This window comes from Eschscholzia californica, unplaced genomic scaffold (genome assembly GCF_041429995.1).
Source record: "Eschscholzia californica isolate CP2 unplaced genomic scaffold, dmEscCali1.0.p SCAF_6, whole genome shotgun sequence".
Classification (NCBI taxonomy): Eukaryota; Viridiplantae; Streptophyta; class Magnoliopsida; order Ranunculales; family Papaveraceae; genus Eschscholzia; species Eschscholzia californica.
The window spans coordinates 14,210,804-14,224,021 of NW_028238483.1; the positions used below are offsets into that span (position 1 = coordinate 14,210,804).

The following is a 13,218-nucleotide window of genomic DNA, read 5'->3' on the forward strand; positions in this document are numbered from 1 at the left end:
TTAGCCGGTTCATGCACAATCCTAGTGAAGTTCATATGGAGGCTGATGAGACATGGAAATGTCCCATCTGAATCTATTAACTCGGGTTAGTTAGTCCAGTTCGAGCGGTTACTCTGATGATTTGTTTGATTTTCTTTCTCAGGTGTCTTTTACGGAGTTCGGTGTGAAAAATAGTTAAAATCGATAGAAAGACACACATGAGGGGCATTTTGGTCATTTGTTATTTTGGGAACTTTGGTCAACATTGGTGCTCGATTAAAAAGTAGATCCCAAGACGAACTCGTTGGCGAAAACAGATGTTAAATCGGAGTCCGGATGAGGATACTAGAATGAGTCAAAGTTTGGGTTCAAATTAGTGGACTAAATGTGCCAGAGGACACGTGGCACTTATCTAGCAGGACACGTTGTGTGAAATCTGACGGCTCAGATAAGGTGAGGGCTCTTTTCGGTCGCAAGTTGGGGCTATTCGGAATTTTTAGGAATCCTAGATTCCACCCGTGTTCATCTAACGGCTAGAAGATTTTTTGTTAACCTGGCGTCATCTTTTTTTTTTTTTTTTGAGATAAAAGCTAATAACATAGATAACCATCCATACGGATGAGAGTTACATGAGTACAACACAATTATAAAAGAACCAAATGTCAAAATGTTAAAACAGAGGGGTTTAAACTGATGTTGCCAATTCATGAGGAGCGTGATTGGCCTCCCTGTAGCAATGAGTAATGTTCACCTCCCTTTGATTTAACTCGGCACGCAGCTTGGTGAGATCATGTATAAGGCGCCACGGACATGAATCTGCACCGTTGGATATTAGGTTAACTATTGTTAGGGAGTCTCCTTCTAAATCAAATGTGTATATTCCCATTCTCTCCGCCAGTCGAAGCCCTAATTCGAAGCTTTTTAGTTCACTGTGCAAAGCTGAAATCGGATGGAAAACCGTCGTCATCGAATCCACCACCTCTCCTCTCCAATTCTTAGCTACTGCCGCCGCACCTGCTCTACTAATGGTGTATGCTCCATCCACATTAATCTTGATCCTCCCAAAGTTTGGAGGTTTCCAAGCTTTCTCCTGCAAAACATTTGAAAAAGAGGGGAAAATAGCAATCGAAGGAATACGACGAAGGTCGAGAGAAATATTACTCCAAATTCGATCCAGATTAGTATCCAACTGTTCAAAATGAGATTCATTTCGATATTTCCACCAGTGCCACAAGAGATAAGTGTATTTATACCACTGTTCAGATGTTGTTACCCCTTGATTTAGTAATTGTTTCAAATTATCTATATAATCATCTGTTAGATCTATGAGCTTGTTGTCTTGCGAAGAACATATAAATGATTTGAATGTGGGACACATACCAAATAGATGTTTTGCTGTTTCAATTTCTCCCTCTTGACACATCTTGCAAATCTGGCTAACATTGCATATTCTGATCCCAATATTTTCTAAAGTGGCTACCCCGTCATGAAGTATTCTCCAAATAAAATTTTGTATTTTCGGGTCCATATGCGTCTTCTTCCAAAATTTTGACCAAGGAAAATCATTTAACTCTGTAGATAGATTAGGTCTTGATTTTATGGAAGAATAATACGACTTTGAAGAGAATTTACCTTGTTCTGTTTTCTTCCATATCAACTTGTCTTTCTGGTATGAAAGTGGGATAGTAATGTTCATGATAGCTATGATGGAATCTGTAGTAAAATATTGTTGGAGTAAAGATATTTTCCATGAATTTGTCTGATGGTCTATCAAATCCGCGACCCAAATAAATTCTATGGTAAATCCTGAATTAATGTTGGAATGTGATCTGTGATTTCAGGTATCCATTTATCTTTCATTATCCTTGTATCTGTTCCATCACCTATCATCCATATTGTATTGTTGTTCATAGTCTCTCTGACTTGCAGTAGTGATCTCCAAAAAGGAGAAGCAGGTAAATTCTTGTCTACAGTCCAGAAATCTCCATGTTTTAAGTATTTTGAGCTTAGAAGCTTAACCCAAATTGCCTGTTTATTTGTTAAGAACCTCCATGCCATTTTTGCTATCAACGATTCATTGACTTCATTGAGAGAACGAATACCTAACCCACCATACTTTTTAGAACTACAAATAATATCCCAATTGATAAAATGTAGTTTTCTTTCATGAGTTCCATGTCCCCACCAAAATGATCTCTCTTCCTTTTCTAGTGTGTTAATGACTCCTTTAGGAATCATTTGGTAGCTGAATGGATACACACATAAAGGACTAAGGACTGACTTTATCAGAACAGTACGCCCTGCTTGTGAGACCAATCTCTGTTTCCAACCTGAGAGAGTTTTTTTGAATTTCTCCTGTAACCACTCAAAGCTCTTTATACGGTTGCCCTGCTTTAAGAGAAGTGCCCCTAGATATTTCGATTGGGTAGTCATTATAGGAGCTTGAAGAGTATTAATATAAGTTTCTTTCATTGCAGTTGGAACTCCTGAGCTGAAGTAGATGGATGATTTATCGAAGTTTACCGACTGTCCTGAAAAATTCAAATACATAGACATAAACTCAAGAATGGCAGTTAGATTCGCTTGTGATGCTTTTCCGAATATAATAAGATCATCTGCAAATAAAAGATGAGATATAGAGGGGCTGGAGGGGTTAATCTTGTAACCTGTAAACAAACATTTAGTTTCATAATGGTGAATAAGAAGAGAGAGGGCTTGAGAGGTGAGGATGAAGAGGTAAGGTGATAGGGGGCACCCTTGCCTCAAACCTCTAGAACCCTTAAAACTCCCATATAAATGACCATTAATCTGAATACTAAAAGTGGGGGTGGTAATACAGTGAAGGATAAGTTGTAGAAAGGGACCATGAAGTCCCATGGCTCGAAGAACCAATTCCAAATACTGCCAGCTTACTCGGTCATAGGCCTTAGCCATGTCCATTTTTAGGGAAAATCCACCACTCTTAGACTTAGAGCTATGCATTGAGTGTAAGACCTCTTGGGTGATAACAATATTGTCTAAAATCTGCCTGTTAGGCACAAAAGCGTTTTGGGTCCACATAATGTTATCTTCGAGAAAAGGCTTAATACGATTAGCTATAATCTTATTGATGAATTTGTAGATGGAATTGCAAAGTGATATTGGTCTGAAGTCAGACGCACAACTAGGAATCTTGACCTTTGGAATTAAGGCCAAAGTAGTAAAATTAAGTGAGGAATTTATATCACCTGATCGAAATATATTCTGAATATAGTTGATAAGTTCACTACTTATTTTGTCCCAATTGAGCTGAAAATATTCGCATGGTAGTCCGTCTGGACCAGGACTTTTATTAGTACCCATATTCATGACTACTTCTTTAATTTCCTCCGCTGTTGGGATTTCGGAGATGGCGCGTAAGTCTTCCTGCGATATCACTTTATAAGCACTGAGAATTTCCATCGGCGGTTGAATTACCGGTTCAGCTGTAAACAGATTCTGAAAGAAACTAATTAGATCATTAGCAATTTCACTTTCGTTAGATGTAACATCACCTGACTGAGTGCGCAATTGATGAATTCTATTCTTTTGTTTTCTAATTGACATAGAAGCGTGAAATGCCCTTGTATTCCTATCGCCGTTATTTGCCCATTTCTGACGAGAGCGTTGTTCACATTTTATTCTTTCGACTTCTTCCAAATGAATAATCTCCTCTTGTATTGAGCTTTCTACTATCATAGATAAACTCGTTGGCTGCAATGATTGGATATCAAGAAGTCTCTTTCGTAAAGCTATAAGTCTATCTCGGAGGATATTAAAAGACCTTTGACTCCAAAGTAATAAAGATGACTTAACCAATTGAGCCTTATCATAAAAGGAGCCTATAGCCGAATCCCAACTGTTGGAAAAAGTCTCAAAGTATTCTTCATGTTTGGTCCAAAATTTTTCAAACCTTTGGATGGTCGGTAATATTTGACCCTGTACTTTAAGCTTGAGAAGAATTGGAGCATGATCACTTGCATACCGAGGGAGATGAAAAACTCCAGAATCCGGATAAGTTAAAAGCCAATCCGATGATGCCATTGCTCTATCTAGCCATTCTTGGGTTAGATGGTGTCGATCTCTATTATTTGTCCAAGTGAATGCAGGACCATTGAACCCGAGATCTATCAACCCACTATGTTGGACGAAGGATTGGAAGTGGTTCATGAAAGGAGAACTCTGCGATCCTCCTCGCTTTTCTGAATTATGTCCAATTGCATTCATATCCCCGATACAGCAAACTGGGTTATTAACTGAAGATAAAGTTGACAAAAAGTTAGTCCAGAAGTTACGTCTATCTTGTATGCGAGGTGGACCATAGATAGAAAATAAATCCCAATCGAAAAGATGATTATTATCATGAATAGTTGCATGAATTAAATTGCAATTCGAATAATTAATATTAATATTAATATTATTAGTCCAAAGAAGAACAAGACCACCACTTCTTCCCTGGGAAAGAACTTGGTGTCAATTATTATATCCTAAATTATGAAGAAAAGAAAAATTACATAAATACGGTAATTTAGTCTCGGAAATAAAAACTAAGTCAGGCCTAGTGGCCCTCAGGAACTGATAAAGAGCATTCCTTGTCGGGTTGTTCCCAATTCCCCGACAATTCCAAGCAAGGATACTCATTCTTCCATCGGCTTTAAGGTAGCCGAAACCTTTTCAACTGCTTTGTTAGTGACTGTCTCCCTTGCCATTCTCTTGTGAATTCTGCCTCCTTCCTCTAGATTCTCCCTACTAGATGTCCCATGCACATTATTAGTACCTGATTGAAGATGACTTATAGGAAAATTAAAAGGAATGTTCTGACCAATAGTACGTGCTCTCTTGACCGAATTCAAATGATCCAAGATATCTCCAAAATTATTATTCAGAGACACTCCTATAGATTCTCCTATTGGGCTGGAACCTAATATACCATCACTACAAGAAATGTTAGTCCCTGGAAAAGACTCTAATTCTTTTCCTTGTCCTCTATTCGACATGATCACTTTAAAGTTGTCCGGGTATTTGGGGATCAAGGTCGATTGAAGTTTAGATCGTTGAGACTCGGTCAAATTCATTTTTAGAAGATCCCCAATAAGTAAATTAATAGGACAGAAAGTTAAAGTATGGCCTATTCGACCACAAAGATTGCAAAATCTGGGTAATCGTTCAAACCGTAATTCAACCGAAATAAGTTGATGATTAGACAGTTTTAGGTTCACCCTGTTCGGCAGAATATCTGCGACATGAGATAATATGAAAAGGAAACTGAGTGATAATATGAAAAGGAAACTGAGTGATCTGATTAAGAGAAAATCAAGAGATTTACTTATCTCTAAACCGCGATGGAGGAAGAATAGAAAGCTGAATATTTTTAGAGAGAGATTGATGGAAACTTCTCATCTCCATGGTTGTTTTTAGAGAAAGAAATCATGAAGATCAAATTTTCAGAAAGAGAGAGAACCAGCTGGAGATTTCTCAATCAAGAGAAAGATTCTGAAGATTGAAGATGAGAGAGAGATTGAATGAGATGATATAATATTTTGGAGTGAGAGAAACCGAAACTGGAGAAGGAAAGTTTGGAAGTCTCGGTTTCTTCTACTTTTTCTATATAAACAGAAACAGAGATATCTCAGAGAGGATCTCGGTTGGGGGGTCATCCTATCTGGAGCTCAACTAAAGAGAAATATTAGAGAGAGAGGGTGAAAGTTCATCATTTTTTTATCATCATCATCATCATCCACTATTGTTCTTTTCTTTTCTTTGTATTTCTTTATTTCGTGTGAGAAGAAAGAGAAGTTACAGAGAGAGAAAGATAGATTGTAGAGAGAGAGAGAAAAAGATAAAGAGAGAAATTACATAGAGAGATAAAATAAACAGTGTTCAATCTTCTTCTTCTTTCTATTCTATTTGGATTGACTTTTGTTATTCTTACTTTACTGTTTCTATTAGTGAGAAGTAGAAAACAGAGAGAGTAAGAAGAGACAGAAAGAGTAAGAAGAGAAAGAGAGTTGGAGAAGACGAGAAAATAATTTTCCACAGGGAATCCATTTCCGGGAAGACGAGAAAATCGTTTTCCCTGATGGTGCGTTTGTCAGAATTCTGGGAAAAGTAGGAGGAAATCACTTCCCTAAGGCCTTGTTTGGTTTGAAAATAGCAGAAAAAGTTTAGTTTTCGTCCATTCTCTTTTATTCTTCATATTTATTTAAATCTCGATAATGATTAGCTAAGACTCTCCATCTAGGATTTTACGATGAAACCCATTTTTGATCTTTTAGAGATATATGTTTTATTGATTAACTCTTGATTAATGCTTCATAGTTTAATTCGTTTTAGTTTGATAAATAGATTTTCAATTCATTATCCATACTTTTAGTTTGATGTATCATACTTAGGTGGAATCCTTTGATGATGCATACTTACCAATTGATAGATAATAGTTTAGAGATTTATTTAAAATAAAACGATTACATCGTTATGTTTTATTCGGTTTTAACGAAAACATCTCCCGGAATTAGGATAGTTCATTATCTGAAATTCTGAGTTATAAAAAAGAGAATTAACCATTTTAAGTATTTGTTTCTAAAGGTGATTTTATGTGGTGAATTCCTAAAACCTGGACTCCTCCCCCATTTGAGTTCATTTTTATCATTTGTATTTATTTTCTTTCCGTAATAATATTTTATTCATTTCAAAACCAAAACCAAATCATTTTAGAATCTTATTACTTTCTACTTTTAGAATAAGTTTAACTAGTCTCTGAGGAACGAACCGGTCTTTCCAGAAATATTACAACTTGACCCCCGTGCACTTGCGGGTGTAGACCTATTTAAGGAAACTTTCTAGACCCATCAGAGGCAGTTGTAAGAATCTTAAGATATTTAAAGTCAGCTCCAGGAAAGGGTCTTATGTTTTCTAACCATGGACACGCGAATATTATAGGATATACAGACTCGGATTGGGGTGGCAAAGGTGAAAGAAGACGTTCTACTTCTGGTTATTTCACATTTGTTGGTGGTAACTTAGTCACTTGGAAGAGTAAGAAACAAAAGGTCGTATCAATGTCAAGTGCAGAAGCCGAGTACAGGGAATGACTAAAGGTATATGTGAGATGTTATGGCTGAAAATACTTATCGGGGAGCTTGGTTTTCCTCCTGACAAAGCTATGCAATTAATTGTGATAACCAGGTTGCTGCTAATATTGCAGGAAATCCAGTGCAACATGATCGAACTAAACATGTTGAAATTGATCGGAATTTCATATATGAGAAGATAGAGGAAAAAATTATCGAAATTCCTTATGTTAAGTCAACAGAACAGCTAGCTGATTTTTAAACAAAGGCGTTACCCAGTAAAAGTTTCACTGATTCACTTGTCAAGTTGGACATTGGTGATATCTATGCACCACCTTGAGGGGGAGTGTTGGCGTGAATCATGGAAACGTGAATCACCCAATATTATCATATAGGAAAGAATATTATTATACAGGAAATAATATTATCTGTAAATATATAGTTACCAGTGTTAGGAAATTGTTAACATATACCTAATCTCTATTTCTATTCTTGTCCATCATGTAACATTATATATACTCCTCATATGAGATGAATAAAGTATCATTCAAAATCAATCTTGGTCTATTAAACAATAGGTCGTTTATAGGTGATGGTTGTTTATAGGTTAAGAATAGGATTTTGTTTTAGGATCTGTGGATCTAAGGAATGACATGAAAATAAAAGAAAAATTCAATACTTTTATTATTTTAAATGAGCTTTTATACAAATAAATATTAATTTATTCGATTTAAATCTCTAAAAATCAATGTTTGTTTTCTAATTGGTAAAGGGATTTCAAATCTAAAAATATTAAATATTGCTCGTGTCCCAATACCATTTATCCATGTACCTGCACTAAACACCAATTTAAATAACTGGGAGTAGATTGATTGGTGGTGCAATTAAAGCCCTTATTCACTTTGTCTCTTTAATTACTATTTATCTTCTTTTTTCTTGTAAATTACTTTCTCTCTCAAGATGTAGGTTTGTGGATGGTGACTTCCAGAGTGAAAACAGAGAAAGCAAGGGGAGATTTAGAAGGGAACGCCGGACAGATGAAGGGAAACAATAGTAGCAATTTTGTAAATAAAATGAAAAATATGACTTTTTGTTTATTCTTTTGCCTATTAAAGTTGTACTTATTTTCTCTAATTGACAATTTAAAACGACAAGACAGATAGCCAATCAAGTAATGGATGTCTCCTTCAACAAAAGAAAAAAAGGGTATTGGAAGTCTAACGTGTAGTTACTATAGATCAATTTATTTACTACAACATAATAACATAATTTTGGTTATCTACTGGATACAATTTGTTCCTTCGACACGAGTGTCTCTGTTGAGTATTTTACGTGTTTAGGCATAGGTATGTTGTTATCAAAATTCCTTTGCATGAATAGATATTTTGTTACTAGTTTAGTTGGATTTCCTCTTTACTCAAAGTGGCAGACCCGGAAATTTTCTTTTGTGGGGGCACTTTTAGTTATAAAAAGCAACATCAAATTGTGCCAACACCTGATATGGCGTTCAAGCGATTGATGCAGTCTCTTATACCTACACTCTCAACTTATTCGACTATTACTAACATGTGAGTTGCATTTACTATTGTCTCAATAAAATAAATATTCTTATATACATTCAACTTTACAAAAAATAATGTGTAAAATTGCATGTCAAAAGAATGAGAGTCCTTCGCGTCTTGAAAATGATTATCACATTTTACATTCTTAAGGAAATTAAGAAAAGAGAGAGAACTGCATAAGTTAAAAGAAAATAACCTGAAATATAATATGTATATTATATATATATATATATATATATATATGTAAGAAAAATGAAAAAAAAAAAAAAAAAAAAGACATAATAATAATATGAGAAAAATAGGTCTGACAAAGTTCACGGGAAACAACATCAAATTTACAAAGTAAAAAAGACCAAATGTGACATCCCATGTTTTCTGTAAAGAAATAAAAGATTTCGATTAGAAGAGGGGCTATTTGGAAATTAGAAAAAAGTCAAACTGGGAGTTAAAGGGTGATTAAAGGAGATTGAATTAGTTAGGTGTTGGTTTGGTGGGACTTTTTATTGAGTTATATATAAGCTAGTGATTGAAAAGTAATTACTACACCTTAGCCACTTTATATCCTTACATGTGGCACCAAACTTATTTTGTTATATGTTATATGAGATGGAATCTCACCCACTGCTTGCTTGTGTACACGTGCCCATGCCCGTATCAATGGCAATTCAAACCCCACTACTTAGTATATAGACCATTTTTTTTATTATTTTTTTTTTTGTTGAGAAATATAGACCATTTTATTTTGTTAACCGACCAACATCAGAGAAAAATAATAATAAGAGGGCGGGGGCCGCCATGTTATATGAGATGGAATCCCACCCACTGCTTGCTTGTGTACACGTGCCCGTGCCCGTGCCCATATCAATGCCAATTCAAACCCCACTACTTAGTATATAGACCATTTTATTCCCATACCATTTGTTAACCAACCAACATCAGAGAAAGAAAATAATAAGAGGGCGGGGGCCGCCCGTGACCAAAGTCACCAAAGAGGTCGTTTTGGGCCCAAATAATCAAGGGTCTCATGTTTCATATTTCGTATGTAACTTTCAAAAAACTAATTATATTTTAAATCAATTTCAAACACAATTTAAGTCGTAGCTTGGTGGTAAAGGGTTTAGATTTTAAATGAAAAGTCAAGGGTTCGATTCCTACCATTTGCCCATTTCCATTGTTTAAATTTTACTTAATTTTTTTCTAACATCCATTGTATGGGGGCCCCAATTTTTGGTTTCGCTTGGGGCCCCTGATATACTAGGGTCGGCCCTGTAAGAGGGGTTTGGCCGTGAGGTGATGGAAGGTTTGTTGGTATGATTTTCGTCGGTCGATTTCTTCGCGCTTGGTCGTCCGAATTTAATGAAACTTGTTCGAGGTAAATCTATTCGATTCGTTCTACATATGTAGCGGTTCAGAATTTTCAATTTCGTCCGAATTTGGTAGTTTTATGATAGCTATTTCGTATACTATATAGTTGTACTAATTTAGTTTGGGATCGAAATTTGGAGCTATTTAGACGATTATTATTCGATTTCTTCTTATGGTTTATGTTCTGGATCATGTTTAGAATGTTATGGGATATTTCGGGTGTCCGTTTATAGACGGGGTGCTGCGGAATCATTTTACCACTCGAATTACAGATTTGGACCAGTTTTAGAATGAATTGGAATATAAAGAATTACTCGAATTTTGTCATATTTCGTATAAATGGACAATTCCAGTTATAGATTTATTCTATGGGGTTCATTATATGATTTGTCAGCTTATGGAGACTCTAAAATGAGAAATAGAATTTATGGGAAGTTTGTTGATTGGTTCGTAGGCATTTCCGATATTCAGGAGACATAGGTACGAAGTTAAAGATCGAATTGATAGATACTTAAGGTCTTCCGAAGTTAGCGAATTTGCTTTTAAGTTTTCATGATTTTGTTTTAATCATTCTTTTTATTTACGAAGGTTCTTAGTATAAGAACCTAATGTTTCTTTTCGGTTTCTGTTATTCTTCCTTATCCCACAGTATGCGAATGAGGAGGAATTTGGTCGTCTGGTAGGCGGGAGGTCTTTGGTGATGCAAGGACTGAGGTAGGGGTTCTGAATCCTTTATCCAGCATAGTTTTATAGATAATGAATTGTGCTAGTTTCTACAGTTATATATGCGCCATTATAACTAGAGTTTAGGTAGCATGAAACTCGATTTTAAGTGATGAATTGAAATATGCTTGAACTGTTATGATGCGATATGAGAAATGTTTTCGAACTGATTTTACGATGATTGTGAGCTACTGGGGATTTTCTTGTATGTACCCAACTGCGGATTATGTCAACCTACGGGCACGTAGCCATTGAGGTAGGATGACATGTGGACACGGGTGTGACCCGTGTGAGACCGGTGAGGTGGGCGACACTAGTCATGAGACCTGTGGGAGTAGAGTGCTTCACTTGCTGGCCATTGGTGCTCGTGCCTCCAGTTCGAGGCTCAGGGACGTACTCCTGACCGCTCGTCTAGGAGGTGACATTGATTGGGAATCCCTCTGCTTTGTGTGTGATATGGCTATTGGTTGTTCCACTTTCGTGTTTGATAAGATAATGAATTGAATATGAATATTGGTTTTGATAAATGAATGAAACTGATTTTGAAAGATCGTGTTAGATGCATGACAGGGTACCGAAGAGAATGAGGTTCAGGTCCTTCCATGGTAATATGGTGACGGCTCTCTTATTCGAACTCGGTGATCAAAAACGTATTTAGATACTTAAGGTATATATGTATCATGAGGTAAAATCTTCAATGATTGCGGAGTCCCTTAGTAGGGGAGGGGCTTACCGGTTAGGGGTAAGTCTCTTTCTCGAGGAGACGTAGTGCATTAGCTAGTGCCTAAATGGGCTGGTACTATCTAACGCACTCTAGGCTCTCCCGAGGAACTCTCCTCTTATTGGGAGCGCACCATGGGTGGGCAGCTAATCACTGTTATTGCTTGCTAGATTAAGGAAAATGGTTTTGTATATAGTATATACAGTAACTGGTTTGATAACTCGTTTTGTCATGATGTTTACAACTTATTAAAGGAACTTTTGAAAACGTGATGGATTTTGGATTGGTCTTCTACCAGAATAACTCGTGTCGGTGAGTATTCTGACCCCCTACCAGTTGTCAGTGTGCAGGTTCTTGATTGTAGCCTCGAGGCGGAGTGTGTATTCCAGCCGGTGATCTTGTCTGACGAGGCTAGTGGATTTTTGTCGTTTTATATGGTTTTTCGTTATTTTCAAGTTATGTATTTATTGCAGAAACCAAACTTTAATATGTATATACGTAAAACACTTAGAGTTGTTTATAAGTTGTATCGGCGTTTTATGAGGCGTTTGTATTTTTTGTGGTTCGGGTTTCGACCTGAAACTGAGTTGAGTTTGTTTAGCTTCCGCTCAATAGTTTATGTCTTTGTGTATGCAAATATATGGTTTGCATGACAGGTCTACAGGTGCGACCGGTTCGATTTATAGAGGAGACTCTGTAGGATTTTTGTCTCGTCTGTGAGTTGTCGGGGCGTGGTCGTGTCTATTTTGGGACACAGGGCGTCACACCAAACATGAACTTATTTGAAAGTATGGAGTGATAAAAGAAAATAGAAGGACCAAATGATAATAAATTGAAATCTATGGGCCACAAACAAATATAGTCATTAAAAACTCAAAAAGAAAGAGGCATGGAGATAGTCGGACTCCTGCCTCTCACACGGTCAACTCTCTTTCAATCCACCGGGTCGAACTCTAATCTTTGAATACATGTGTTACTTTTTTATTTTATACGAAACTTAACCTCATTTAGCAGAAAACCAACATTGGGCACGTGCCCCCACAGGTCCCTACGTGGGTCTGCCCTTGCTCAACAAGCAAAACCGAATATTTTTTTTTTATTGTTAAACTATGGAATATTATTAAGAACCTAGAGTACCATTACAATACATAGTAACTAATAAGTACGGAACATTGGTCCAAATTTTAGATCTATTCTTTATGCGAGCCCATTTCGCTAGTTTGTCCGCTTGAATATTAAGCAGTCTCTTGGTATGGCTGAATTTGACACTTTCAAGTCGGTTCCTGATTTCTTTGATTTTCCTAACGTGGATCATCGATTTCCAGTGAATTTTGTGCCTTGGATTTTTTAGGTGCTTGACGAGATTGATATTGTCACTTTCGATAATTGTCTTGTTATGGTGATTTTCCTCCGCCAGTTGAGTGCCTGAAGAATAGTCATAGCCTTGCTTTCTTCACTATTTCTGGCTCGGGTTGATGTAGCTTTTGCTGCAATGAATTGAGAATGCTCATTGCGAACAATGAGACTGATGCCAACGTTAGAGTTAATATTAGTAAAGGAGGCGTCCACATTAATTTTCAGGTAAGGTGACAATGGTGGTTGCCATTTTTCCATATGACTGGAAGACGGTTTTATGATGCTATTACTACTTTTGGGAAAAGCCAAAATCATTTTTAAGACTGTACTAGTATTATTGATTGGGTGCTGAAAACAATGGTCACATCGGCCTTTCCATATATGCCATAGTATAGTTGAAAAGTGAACAACGTTTGTTGTGTAG

At 36.6% G+C, this 13,218-nt stretch overlaps 1 long non-coding RNA gene across 1 annotated transcript; it reads left to right on the plus strand.

Moving 5' to 3' along the window:
- The first annotated feature begins 10,642 nt into the window (after positions 1–10,642).
- On the plus strand, positions 10,643–12,050 carry LOC147531881 (uncharacterized). The gene is made up of 2 exons (XR_015228246.1): positions 10,643–10,708; positions 11,775–12,050. It is a non-coding gene; the product is annotated as an uncharacterized LOC147531881 (long non-coding RNA).
- The last annotated feature ends 1,168 nt before the right edge of the window (positions 12,051–13,218 follow it).